The sequence below is a fragment of the Stegostoma tigrinum genome, chromosome 30, assembly GCF_030684315.1.
Source record: "Stegostoma tigrinum isolate sSteTig4 chromosome 30, sSteTig4.hap1, whole genome shotgun sequence".
NCBI lineage: Eukaryota > Metazoa > Chordata > Chondrichthyes > Orectolobiformes > Stegostomatidae > Stegostoma > Stegostoma tigrinum.
In genome coordinates, this window is record NC_081383.1 from 40,812,778 (window position 1) to 40,827,360 (window position 14,583).

Consider the following 14,583-nt stretch of genomic DNA (forward strand, 5'->3'; position numbering starts at 1 on the left):
CTAGCCCACAAAACATTCTCTTGGTCATGGTGCCAGGCATGTGCCTGGTAATGACCAACACAAGGGGCACACTCTGCAATCCATCATGTATCTGCAGTTTGGGTAAGATGAGCTTTACTTAAGGCAGCAGCATTGTGGTTCACAACCAGATACTGCTGGCAAGTCAAATGTTGCCTCCCAGACATAGCTCAAGGGGTGGGTTTCTGACCCTGATGTCAGATGCCGACATCACCATCTGCTGACAGCAGCAGATAGGTAGCACATGGTTTATCCCTTTGACTGCAGCAGGCATTACAGTGCTGCCCTTTCATCCAAGCAGCCTCTGCCAGTGTATCTCAGAATGCCATCTCTGCCATGAGATCATTCTGCTTCTGGGAAGCATCCTGTAAATCCTGACCTGCAATGAGACAATGCAGCCCCATGTAAGATTAATTGGGCTTGCAGTGTGATTCACCTGCATAACAGTCCTTGTTGCCCACAATGAGCTAGGTACTAACAAACCCAACAATTCCCTCCCAACTGACCAACATTTGTACAGGGAAATTATTCCGATAAACAAGTCGCACCTATTTTACCCAAGCAATAAGAAAAATTCCAACTTAGTCTCTCCAAGTCCACACAGAATATGTTGGCAGGATTGCTCTGCCTTCTCCAATGTCTCCAGTCACAAGTGCTTTTTCCCCTGTCACCGATCCTACTGTTAGGAATGTCAGCTTCGTTGTGAATTCTTCTGAGGACATTAAGCTACTTTTTTGTTTCAGTTCGATGGTGATTTCTGAGAGCGTCTGTTTATTTCTTTGATGGTTGATCTTTTTCATTTTGTTTCAAACCCTGTCCTTGCATACTTAGTAAGAGCACTAAGGTTATCCAATAGCATCAGTCCAAGGTTGTGAAAACTGTCCAGTGTAAATTCAGTGGTTTTTCAGTTGCTAAGTACTTGGTTTAAGTTTATTGGTTGAATCAAGCTAATTGATAGGCTTCTTTTGGCAACATGAGTTTCCAATCGCCCAAGTGTGACTTTCAGAATTGTCTGTGCACCTTCAGCTGCTTGGAAAGTTCGCAAAATATCTAAGCTTGGGAAACACCCTTTACCTGTTAAAGGGACTACAGACTCTTTCTTTTTCTTCCCTGCCTTCCAATTCACAAGTACTCTGCACAATTTCACAATGCTGCTCTCTGGAACGAATCATCATAATCAAAAGTTAGCTTCACTTCTTTCCCTAAACACCATGAGAACTGACATATGCATCTCAGGATTAAAGTTGCACCTTCTCATGGTAATTCTGCCTGCATATGTAACACTGGACCCTACTGATTCCAATCTTTCTTTTAAATGTTGCCATTTACAGCTTGTATTTCTCCTTTGAACATGTGCTTAATGCATCTGCAATAACACTTAGCCCACAACATGGACAATCTGTAAATTAAATGCTTGTAACAAAATACACTCCTCATCCAATCTTTCTGGTGGGTGGGTGGGGGCACTGTTGGTGTCCACTGGCCCACAGCACCTGGGTCTGATGCTGGCCTGTGGGGTCTGCCTGTGTGGTGTTTGCCCCTTTCTGCTATGCCTGTGGCTGGTGGTGGGAAAGGGTGGTTTCCTCCAGGTGCTCATGTCACCTCCCACAGCCCAAAGATGTGTGGGTGAGGGGGCTGGGCAATTCAGCATAGCCCATAGCGTCCAGGGGTGGGTCTGGGTGAGATCCTCCAAGGGTCAGTGGGGACTTCTTGGACACAAGAGGCTGTTTTCACGCTGTGGGGATTCTGTTCTTGTAACAGAAATGTGAAAATACCATAAACCCAGAACCAAACTTGGGTTTGTTTTCCCCGTCTCTTAACCGTGCAATATTTCCCTAGTGGACATAGAGGTTCTTAAGAAAAATAACTGGCACTTCAGTTCTGTTCTCCTTCTGTATCAATGCTATACCAACACAGCTCCAAATCCTTCACTGCTGGTCACGATAGTGAATTTGAGAAATTTGGTACGGTGAAAACTGATGCAGGAGTTAACCTGGCTTTTAAATTCTCAACGCTTCTGAGATTTCATTTTCTTCAGCAAAACTCAGTGGTGCCATCATGCTACTAAAGCTTGACCCAAAATGCTGGTAGAAGCTTTTCAGTCCCTACACATGACCAGTATGGCAAAATTCAACCAATCCTTGCATAATCTAGGCCAATAGAAATGCTTTTGTATCTTAGCCTGAGTCTTGCTCGCTCTGAAATGACGACCTCCTTCAGGTGAGTCATGTGCTACTTGCACTACTTCCTGTCTCTGCACTCCTGACAGCATAATCTGGTTCACTTCTGCCTGGTCCTCATCTGGACCAACCTGCCAAGGTCTCCACTTTCACATTAGGAGACTATCCTTAAGATAATATCATTCAGAAATCGAGTCAGATTCATTTACAAGGAGGATTGACAATATAAATCTTCTATTGTCTCATCTCTTTTGTCAGAACTCCTTTTGGTCTTTCAGACCTAAATAGCTCTGCCTGAGCCTCTAACTGTGCAGGCTTTTCTTGTACCATTTCATCAATCAGGGTCTCATCAAACTGGACGTCAACACCTGCATCTCTCTCTTTGGTTTTTCCTTCTTGCTCTAACTTGTGAATGTTGGATCTTGTTACCACAAAGTCCCAAAAAATTCCAGGGTAATTTTATTTTTCTTTTACTTCCTCAGTTCCCTGATTTATTCTTTGCTTTCTCCACGAGCAGGGGTGTCAGTCTCACCTTTGATCCTGCTCTGCCATTTCCAAGAACAAACCATATTCCTGGAATAGACACTCTTTCACTCACTCCCACTGTCACTTCCCCAATCTTGTTTGGACATCTTAGCCTGACCTTACACAGGGGCACACTAAATCTCTCTCCATTTATTCCACATACTATCACTCTCTTGAGTAACATTTCAGAAGGAGTGGGAATACTTTCAACACTTGTTGTTAGACACTGACCAGCTCCTGCATCTGTCAATATTTCAACTTCTTTCCCCCACTCTTCCTAAGTAAACATTACCCACAGAAATGAAGCCTCTGCAGAGATTGGGCACTATCTGACTATCCAGCCCAACGACGCTGTGTGCTCTCCTGCACCTCCTCAACTTCTTTGCAGATTGCCCTCACAACCTCAGCTCATCCCACTGGTTGAGCCTCCTTTAGCACATCCTTTTCTCCAGTGTCTTTCTTAAACCATTGGCACTGTGACTGTGTCCCACTCCATTACAGTGAAAACACCTGAGGCCACCTCCTCACCCTCTTGGTCTTCTTTTTCCACATGTGGAAAACCATTCCCAGTGTGATCCACTTTTCATCTTTGAATGAACAATCTCACTTTCCTCCCCAGTTTCTATCCGTCTTGGAATGAAATTGGTGTTGGGAGCTGGATTTCGATTTGTGCACGAGTGTGTATTCATCCTGAATCTCAGCAGCTGTTCTTGCTGTTTGAACTTTCTGTTCCTCAGCGTGAGTTCTATCATTTCTGGAACTGTGTTTTTAAACTCCATCAGAATAATCTCTTTAAGATCCACATGTTTCTCTTCTATCTGTAGTGCCCCTGTCTAACTATCGAAATTGCTAATGTTTAATTATTTCAAACAGGGCATGGGTCTGACCTGGTTCCTTCCCTTGTATATTTCTGAACTGTTACCAATCTTCCTTTGGGACCAATTCATAGACACGCAAGATAGCCTGTTTCTACCTCTTCATATTATCGAGAAACTTTGTCTAACATCATGCTCGTCCTGCCGACCCACACAGTCTCTAGCCAGTCTATCTGCCTGGCTGGTTTTCCAAGGAAATGACACTCTTTGTAAGATAACAAGGTGTAGAGTTGGATGAACACAGCAGGCCAAGCAGCATCTCAGGAGCAGGAAAGCTGATGTTTTGGGCCTGGGCCTAGACGAGCTGGGTTGGATTTGTAAATCGGTAGGGGGAGGGGAGATTTGGAAGCTTGCCCACATCCCCTTTCTTAGTGACTGCCTATGGAACTGGATCATCCCCAATGGACTACAGTCCACATTCAAGCCTTCCCAATCTGGCCCCAACCACGTCAATGTCTACATTCAGAACATTGAGACCCTTCAGAAGCGTTTCTCCCTGCGACTCCTGAAATACACACTCGCAGCAATGCACTGACATCTCCGGACACTACAATCCAGCCTACCCCAGGTCAGAGCCTCCCTCTCCCAGACCTGCGGAGGACCTCTCCTGTTTTTTTTATTCTCTGTAGGATCAACAACCTGAACTCTCAATTCTACCGTTTATTGGACACGAAAAACCGTAAGTACAGTAAACTCACTGGTTCCTGCCACCCAAAGCAGGCCTCCTTCACCTCCCAAATCCCCAGCCGTACCCAGGACCTTCCCCACAATCTACCCACTGCCATTGGCCGTGTGGCCACTGCTGGAGAACCCAAAGATGACATCACATCCGCCACCACGGGGTACATCACTTCCGGGACACCGAACGCCATCGCTGCTGAAGAGATCGCTACCATTCCCGAGCCCATCACCACAGACACTACCGTTACCGCTGCTCCGTTCATCACCGACGCAGATGCAACTCCACCCAAAGCTGACGCCGCTCCGCCCATCACCACGGATGCAACTCTGCCCACCGCCAAAGCAACCCCGCCCACAACCAATGCAGACATTGCTCTGCCCACAGCCAGTAGCTCCGGAGGAGCCAGCAACGCTGTGCTCGGCCGAGGGTTCACCGTCCCGTCCCCGTCTCCTCCCACCCCCCCCAACCCCCACCCCCACCCCCACCTCTCAGACCTCCCCCTTACTGAGGATGAACAGTCAGTCCTCAGTAAGGGACTCATCTTTGTCCCTCTCCACCCACACATCAACAAATACCGGTCACGTTTGGACATTGAGCAGTGTTTCCTCTGCTTCCGCCTCCGCGCTTACATCTTTAACTGCGAGCCGCACCCTCCCTCCATTGACCCCTTCACCCACCTCCAACACAAACCCTCCCCCAGACACCACCCCAACGCCTTCTACCCTCCGTCAAACTCTTCATCTCCAACTGCCGTCGAGACATCAATCGCCTCAACCTCTCCACCCCTCTCACCCACTCCAAACTTACCCCCGCAGAACGTGCAGCCCTCCGCTCCAATCCCACCCTCATCATCAAACCCGTTGACAAGGGAAGCGCAATTGTAGTAAGGTGCACTGACCGCGACATCGCCAAGGCCAGGCGCCAACTCTCCGACACCTCCTCCTACAGCCCCCATCCCTGAGCACCAAAACGTCAAATCCCAAAGCATCCACAAACTCATCACCTCAGGTATCCTACCACCCACAGCCTCCAACCTCATCGTTCCCCAACATCGCACCACCTGCTTCTATCTGCTTCCCAAAATCCACAAACCTGCCTGCCCTGATTGACCCATTGTCTCCGCCAGCTCCTGCCCCACCAAACGTATCTCCACCTATCTCAACTTCATTTTCTCCCCCTTAGTCCAGGAACTCTCTACCTACGTCCATGACACCACCCCCACCCTCCATCTTTTCAGGAACTTCCAATTCCCCAGTCCCCAACACATCATTTTCACCATGGACATCGGGTCTGTATACACCTGCATTCCCCATGCAGATGGCCTAAAGGCCGTCGGCTTCTTCCTATCCTGCAAGCCCGACCAGTCCCCCTCCACCGATACCCTCATCCGCTTAGCCGAACTGGTCCTCACCCTCAGCCACTCCTCTTTCAATTCCTTCCACTTGCTACAGACCAAGGGGGTGTCCATGGCTACCCTCATCGGCCCAAGCTGTGCCTGCCTCTTTGTAGGTTACGTGGAACAATCCCTCTTCCGTACCTACACTGGCCTTAAAACCCACCTCTTTCTCCATTACATTGATAACTGTATCGGCACCGCCTCGTGCTCCCACAAGGAATTCGAACAGTTCATGCAATTCACCAAAACCTTCCACCCCAACCTCAAGTTCACCTGGGCCATCTCTAACACCTCTCTCACCTTCCTGGACCTCTCTTCTCCATCACAGGCAACACGTGGAAACCGATATCCATTTCAAGCCCACTGACTCCCACAGCTACCGAGAAAACACCACCTTCCTGCAAAAATGCCACCCCCTATTCGCAATTTCTTTGCCTACGCTGCATCTGCTCCCGGGATGAAGCATTCCTCTCCTGTACATCTCAGAGGTCCTCGTTTTTCAAGGACAGCAACATATCCCCCGGCAACCCGGCATTGGTCAGGAATACCCTCGGCTGTGTCTCCTGCATTTCCAACAACTCATCCCTCACATCTCGTCCCCGCAATAACAACCAAAACAAAATCCCCCTCATCCTCACGTACCACCCCACCAACCTCCGGATCCAACGTATCATCCTCCGACACTTGCGTCATCTGCAATCCGACCCCACCATCAAAGACGTTTTTCCCTCTCCGCCCTTGTCTGCTTTCCAGGGGGACCACTCTCTACATGACTCCCTTGTCCAATCCACACTCCCCTTCTGCCCCATCTGGCACTTTTCCCAGCAACTGCAGGAAGTACTACACCTGCCCCACACCTCCCCCTTCACCCACATCCCAGGCCCCGAGAAGACTTTCCAAATTAAACAGATGTTCACTTGCACATCTGCTAATGTGGCATACTGTATCCACTGTACCCATTGTGGCCTCCTCTACATCAGGGAAACCAAGCGGAGGCTTGGCGACAACTTTGCAGAACGCCTACGCTCGGTTCGCAATAAACAACTGCACCTCCCAGTCGCGAACCATTTCAACTCCCCCTCCCATTCCTCAGACAACATGTCCATCCTGGGCCTTCTGCAGTGCCACAAAGATGCCACCCGAAAGTTGCAGGAACAGCAACTCGTATTCCGCGTGGGATCCCTGCAGCCCAATGGTATCAATGTGGATTTCACAAGCTTCAAAATCTCCCCTCCCCCCCACCGCATCCCAAAACCAGCACAGCTCGTCCACACTTCCCTAAACTGTTTTTCCTCTCACCTATCCCCTCCTTCCACCTCAAGCCGCACCCCCATTTCCTTCCGACTAACTTCATCCCACCCCCTTGACCTGTCCATCCTCCCCGGACTGACCTATCCCCTCCCTACCTCCCCACCTACACTCATCTTCACTGGCACCAAACCAGGCAGATCCCAGACTTGAGCCCCTAATCTGTTACGGGGAACATTAGGCTAAATGAAATAAAATTCCTGGTATTCAATCTATAAGAAATAGGTAACAATTTATTTGGATAGCTCAGCGAGCAAACTCACATCCAGAACAATTTATTTATCTAACTCTAACAGTGAGCAAATTAACAAAACTACTCATAAACTGAGCAATACAATGACCTCCAACTCCTAACTATTCTCTCACTGAACAAAATACTGCTAGTATCCTATTCCAACAAACACAAGTCCCACCTACATAATCCAAGTCATAGGGGGGAAAATGAATTAAAACTTAGTCTCTCAACATCCACACAGAATGTTTCTTCGGGAATGCTTTGCCTTCTCCGCTGTCCCTCCATTCAAAAATGCCTTTCTTGTGCTGTTCTCAACTCCTCAATGCCTTTCTTCCACTCATCCTGCTGTCAGCAATGATATCTCTGAATGTTTCTGTGGGGATTCTTAGCTAGAACTGCTGCAGTAGCTATTATGAACAGATGTTGTTTTCTCAGAGAGAGCTTCGAGATTTCTGTCAGCAATGTGTTCATTTCTCAGATGGCAGTTTACTCCCTCACCGATTTTCAAACACCCTCTCCTTATGTCCCTGGATGACATCTCAATTTTCGTACAATAGCATGAGTCCAAGGTTGTCAAAACCATCAGATTTAGTCAAATTCAGTTGGTTTTGAATCACGAAATGCTTGGTTTCAATTAATTGGCTGATTCAAGCTGGGTGTCAGAATATCAAAACGAGCTTAAGGTTTCCACTCACACAACCAATTGACAGGCATTTCAATTTCAGAACTGTCTGTACATCTTCAGCTACTTACAGATGCTTGCACAGAAGAAAAAAATCTCTCAGCTGAGAAAAGCACTTTACCTCTGAAAGTTTCGACACACTCTTTCCGCATCTCTTCCCCAAACCCCCTCCCCATAGTTTTTACAAACCAGTTCGGGCTTTGTGCCTTCCAATCAACAAGTACTTACACAACTTTGTAACGCAGCTCCATTTAAAAAGATTGTCTTCACAAAAGATATGCATAAGTGTTGCAACTGTTCAGAATGTATAGTTGAATGTAGCAGCTGTGGCATTGGAGATTCCTGCGAATGGTGATAGGTGAGTGTGTGCCTACACTGGGAGAGCTGTCTCACAGACCAGCCAAGCAACAGCCTGATACATTCACAGAATTATACTTTACGATATTCTAGATTATACTATCACCAGCCCTGGATATGCCGTGTCTCATTGGCAGGACAGTTCCTGCAAAGGTAACAACACCGTGGTATAGATTCAGGAGGGAGCTATCCTGGCAGTGCTCATCAGTGATTGCAGACCCCACAAAGTCTCGTGGCATCAGGTCAAAGATGGGCAAGGAAACCAACTGCTGATTAGCAAGTGCTGTGCCCAGCCTGAGGCTAATGAAACCATTTTCCTCAACGTTCAATGCCATATGGGAAAAATCAGTGAAGTTGGCAAATGTACAGAATGTACATTCCTCGGTGAGGAATATCAATGACACCAAGAATGACTTGGCAGCAGCACCACTGATAAGGTCCTAACAGATGTCACTGCTGGACTGGGTCTACAGCAGGTAGCGAGGGAAAGACATTGTGTTTAAGATGATACTGTCTGCTCATTAGACTCCAGAAGGTTTTTCCCTTTAGCAGAGACAATCCCACCCAGGAAAGAGGATGGTGGCAGCAAATCTGTGCTGGATTTTACACCAAGATGAGCTGCGGCAAGGCTCCATCTTACAATAACCGGCTGTTTCGGGACCACGCTGTGCAGCCGGTTTTGAGCAGAGCAGAAACGTGGCATGCTGTTGGTGCATTCCCAGGTAGCATTCTGTCACTAACAAAGTAATAGGAAGTGGGAAAACAGTATTGTCGCATAGCAATTATAAACACTGTGTCTAACAAATTAAAGTTTCCCTTGTGTCATGGCTTAAAGTTTAGTGAATATTAATACATGAGGACATTGACGAAATATTCTAATTCTTCTTCAGAGTGAGACCAAACACCCCAGAGACATTTCTGTCAATACAGAAAGAGAAGGTATTGTTACTGTGTGACAGCATCACCCACGAAATGAGTTAGTGGGAATTAAAAAGTACAGTTTTTTTTAAGAGGAAACCTCAATAGGCATCCAAATACTTTTTAAATAAGAGCTTCCTGGTGACTGGGTGCTCAGTAATACACATTTTCCAATCAGCCATTTGGCTCCTGTCCTACATGGGCACAGTCAGGCCAATGACCTGGAGGTAATGAAGGGTGTATGTTCACAGCTCTGTGTTGGAGAAACTTGGCAATGTGAAGAATGAATGTCATCGATGTTAAAAAATAAAGCGACTTGCTGTAAGACATTAGCTTGAATTGTAAATCAACAATCGCTAACATGTGTGACCCAATCCATTTTACACTGAAACAGTCAGCATCCCATAGCCTCCTTGTGATGTGAATGAGATTTCCCCATTTGTACACTGATTTCCCACAACACCTCCTGGAATGACATTTAGTCATTTAGCGCGAGTGTTCTTTTGTTGACAATTGCTGATGACTGACAATCAACCTGTCTGAGCAATTATAATGCCTCACATTCCTTCAGAGTGCAAATTGTTCCTGTTTTAAAACATGGCTGTGTCTCTATTGCTGTGCAAGGTCTGTCATTGGCTTCAACGTTGCCAATACCTTCCACTTATTCATTTAGCAAGGTCCCAAGGGGCATCCGGTAATGAGAATGGCCACCTTCTGATCTAACTTCAAGAGAGTACTGTAGTTCGCAAGACTCACATTTATTCACCTCTGCAACCATTTACACATGATGATGATTTGATATACCTTAGAGGCTGATAGGAGGACTTAGATCAGATTCTTCATGCTCCTTAGTTACTCTCGGCACCAGTCATCATGCCAGCAACAGTATCTGATTAAATGGCAGTACATTCTTTGATCTTGTCTCAAGACATTGCTGAGACTGAGAGTCTCAGTCAGCTTTCCCTATCTCATTCTGTCCCTTTAGTTGGAGTGAAGCATGCTTCTGGCCGAACTCAAGCTCGAACCCTTCTGTTGTGTTGTTCACATCATAGATCAGCTAATTCATTGATAATGGGAAGTGCAGATGCTGGAGAATCTAAGATAATGAAACGTGAGACTGGATGAACACAGCAGGCCCAGCAGCATCTCAGGAGCACAAAAGCTTGTGCTCCTGAGATGTTGCTGGGCCTGCTGTGTTCATCCAGCCTCACATTTCATTATCTCAAAAAATTCATTTTCGTCTTTGCAAAGACTTGTCCCAACTTGATAATCATCCTTCAACCAGAAGGTGTAAGGACTGACAGCATTGAAAGAATAAATAAACTGCATTAGAATGTGATTTCTCAACTTACTTGAATTTCTTGTTCTTGTTTAGATAAAGCCACTATTCCTTGAAATAAAGAATGAGAGGTAATGTCGTGGAACCAGAAATAAATGTTTTAGAGGGAAGGTGATGGAGAAAGTTTGCTTTTCTGTGTGATTTTGGGGTCAAAAGCCACAATCTCAGAATAAGACAGTCACATATTTAAGACAGATGGATAATTTACTTCTTCACTGCAGAGGTCTGTTGAGGTTGGGTTGTTAAATGGAGGGAGACACATTTTACATCAGCAAATGAAGTGGGAAAGGCATGAAAGTGAGGTCAGAATTCAGATAGGCATCATCTGACTCCGTTCCACCATTCAATGGATTGACCAGTCTGTTTGCATCCTTCGATCCTAGTGGCCCGCCCTTATGTTTAAGACATGAAAGATTTGAGGAAAAGAAAGAAATCAGGGATAACCTCCCAGATGATGATTCAAAAATTGAAATATCACCCTGAAACGGAGTCTTGATTAGAATAATGAAGCACGTCTCCAGTGCGAGCTACAGTCATTCCAGACGATTAAATGAGATGTGGAAACAATGAGATTTGGAAATTTGAACATTACAGCGAATAACTTGTTGAAATATGCCTCTCATACAAGGAGTGATCGATTCTTAAAACCATAACGAGGTGCAGAAGCAGGCCATTTGGCCCATCAGATCTGTTGCACCATTTGTTCACAGATAATACGTTTCTCAGTCGCACTGTCCTGCTTTCTCCCTGTAACCCTTACCAAGGACCAGAGCATCCCCTCAACCTCCCGGAGCTTGAGTGAGGGCCTGCCTCCATCCGTCTGTCCCAGAGAGTGAGTGAGTGAGTCAGTCAGTCCATGCTCAGGCTCCTTGATGCCTCACCCAGTCGAATGCAGCCTTGATGTGTACAGTTCTGGTCACCGCATTATAAGAAGGATGTGGAAGCTTTGGAAAGGGTGCAGAGGAGATTTACTAGGATGTTGCCTGGTAAGGCCGGAAGGTCTTACGAGGGACGGCTGAGGGACTTGAGGCTGTTTTCATTAGAGAGAAGAAGGTTGAGAGGCAACTTAATTGAAACGTATAAAATAATCAGAGGGTTAGATAGGGTGGATAGGGAGAGCTCTTTTCCTAGGATGGCGACGGCGAGCACGAGGGGGCACAGCTTTACATTGAGGGGTGAAAGATATAGGACAGATGTCAGAGGTAGTTTCTTTACTCAGAGAGTAGTAAGGGAATGGAACGCTTTGCCTGCAACGGTAGTAGATTCGCCAACTTTAGGTACATTGAAGTCGTCATTGGACAAGCATCTGGACGTACATGGAATAGTGTAGGTTAGATGGGCTTGAGTTCGGTATGACAGGTCGGCACAACATCGAGGGCCGAAGGGCCTGTACTGTGCTGTAATGTTCTATGTTCTATGACTGTCACTCTCACCTCGCCTCTGGAGTTCAGCTCTTTTGTCCAGGTATGAACCAAGACTGTGATGTGGTCAGGAGTTGAGCGGGCCTGCTGGCAGTGCCGCATGGGGAACGTTAGCTCCGGACTAAAGGACACATTCTGAAGAGGGATCCTCCAAATGTACTTTGTTCCCTCACATTTATTTCCCTTTCGCTGCCCACAGGTAAAGTCTGAACCGATAGACCTGGTGTCACAAACCTGAATGAAATTTCCCATGATCTGAAATGTAAAGTTTAAAGAGCGGTTAGGGTTTGCCCGAATGAATGAAACACGGAAGGAATTAATTGTTCAATAAGCCGCGTGTTCAGAGGCTGTTTAGAGATTGCAATCAACTCGACAGAAAGAATCGATTTCCTGGGAACTGCAGTAAAACCCCGTGGGGCAGGAAGCGGCTAAACTGCGATTGGCTCCTCACCAATTGCTGGCTATAAAGCGGGCTGGTGCTCAGGGCCCTGCACAGCTTCAGGGAGCGCGATGGGACATTGGTTATTGTGTTGGCTGGGCCTGTGGGCCGCTCTGCCCCTCCTGGCCTCTGCTGTGCGTGACCCGGAGCCGGCCTGGAGGCTGCCGTGTGGCCCGCCCGCTATCAGCAGCACTGACTGTATCAAGCGGGGCTGCTTCTTTGAGTCACCGAGCGTCAGTGGGCAGCCGTGTTTCTACAACCTGAGAGAGAGCCCGGGTAAGCAGCACCCAGTTCCCGGGTCCCACAGGGAGCAAATGAGTCCGACACTGAAGCGGTCAGCGGGGACTGTGTTCCTGTTTCCTTGTGCAACGGTGAAGGACTCTTTGTGGGGATTCAGTCGGAGGGAGGCACTCTCCTGTGCTTGAGAAAATAAAACAGCAACGTGACTGTGTGTCTCTCTAGTAGAGTAGGGGATGGTCCCGAGTGAAGTGGCTGGTTGGTTAGATGTTGGGATAATGGTGTGACGTCGTGTCACCGGATCCGCAACGTTCACTCTGTTTCTGTTTTAAACAGTTACTGCTTGACCTGAGCTCTTCTGGCAGCTTAGTTTCTGTTCTTGACTTTCAGTTATTTTGTCTTTTAAATTTTGGCCAGATTGGATTGGTCCTCCAGTCGAAGCAGGTGTTTGACAACAGAAGCTTAGTCTGGGGTTTGGACAGAAGTTGACTTGCTAGAATTTGGGAAAGATTCACAAAACCCAGTAAATCTTGCTGTTCGTCACTTTGATGGAACCCCTTTAGTGGGTTATTTTAGGTAACTCTGTTTCTCTCTTTTGTGGCACATTAGGAGTCATGCTGTTTGGGAGATGTCCTGAGTCCTTTGCTGAAGAATCACGTAATATCCATGTGGAGCCCAATAGATCGATCTTCAGGATGGAAGCTGGTTTTTGGGTTAGATATATCACATGGTCTGTAGCTTGCCTCCCTGCACCACAGGAGGTGGGGATGGATTACAGTGAACTGTCCTCTGATTGAGGAGCTCTGAGGGAAGTCCTGGCAGCTCTGGGTCTGTTTATCCAACTTTTTTGACAGCAAATAAAATCTCTCGCTATTTGTCGATGCTTTGGTTTCCATGTCAGGGACTTCCTATGGCTGGCAGTCAAATAAAAACTTCTATCATCAGCCAGAAAACAGTTTGCTTCAAACTTGCCTTGTGTTGGGGAATCCAATTGGAAGTGTTTGTCTTGCTGTAGTTGACATGTTCTCACCTTGTACACTGGCTTGTTCCTTACTCCCTTAAACTGTGTTCTGGCAACACTCCTGTATCTTTGTTTGTGACTAAATGTTGCATCAATGAAACAAATGTGCTGTGGATCATAGAATGTAAAGATGGTATCTGACTGTCCAGCAGTGAGAGCTCCACATTAGTGTGGTTCAAGTCTAACAGGCCAGCAGTGTGATGGTTGGGAAGGTGCAAATAGCATTGATATGAAGTGAGGTCCTCAGTCAAGGAATGGGGAGGGCTGAAATAAACTAGCTAGTGTAGCTCTGAAGTAGGTGCAGACCAAAGATGGCAACACTTTGCCACAGAAGGTGGCATGCCATTTGAAATAATAGTTGGCCAAGTCAACTTGATCTCTCCTTTCATCAAGGCATCAAATGGGGTATTGCCCTCTGTGGGGATTTTTCTGAAGTAACACTCGGGTGGTGTTTCTGGTCTAATCTTCAATAGAAGCTGCTGTAATTCTCTAATCAAAAATAGAGATGTGATTAGGTGTACAACATTGAGACTTCTCCCACTCCAGATAAGGATGGTTTGGTTGGGGGGGGGGAAACAGCCTTCCTCAAGTTGTAGAAATAACTAACTTTTTTCACCATTGAAATGTTACTGATCAGGGATGTCTGGGCAGAATAACCAATCTTTGGAATGAATGGTCCTTCAAAGAAATGTAATTGCCAGCCTGATTTTGTGCTAGGCAGTGAGGCTGACAATGTAATTGTTCCATGTGTAGTTTGGCTGAATGGCCTCTGAAGGACTGGTGACTGATGCCCCACTGAACAGTTGTAGTTGGCTTGTCAAACTGGTATTTCAGTTTTGCTTTGAATTTTAGTTGTGATGGCACTGTCCGAGGATGGAAAACCAAACCTAGAATACAAAGGCAGGAAAAAGTGTAAATCTTGCAGTTATTCTACACTTTGCTGTGGGCCT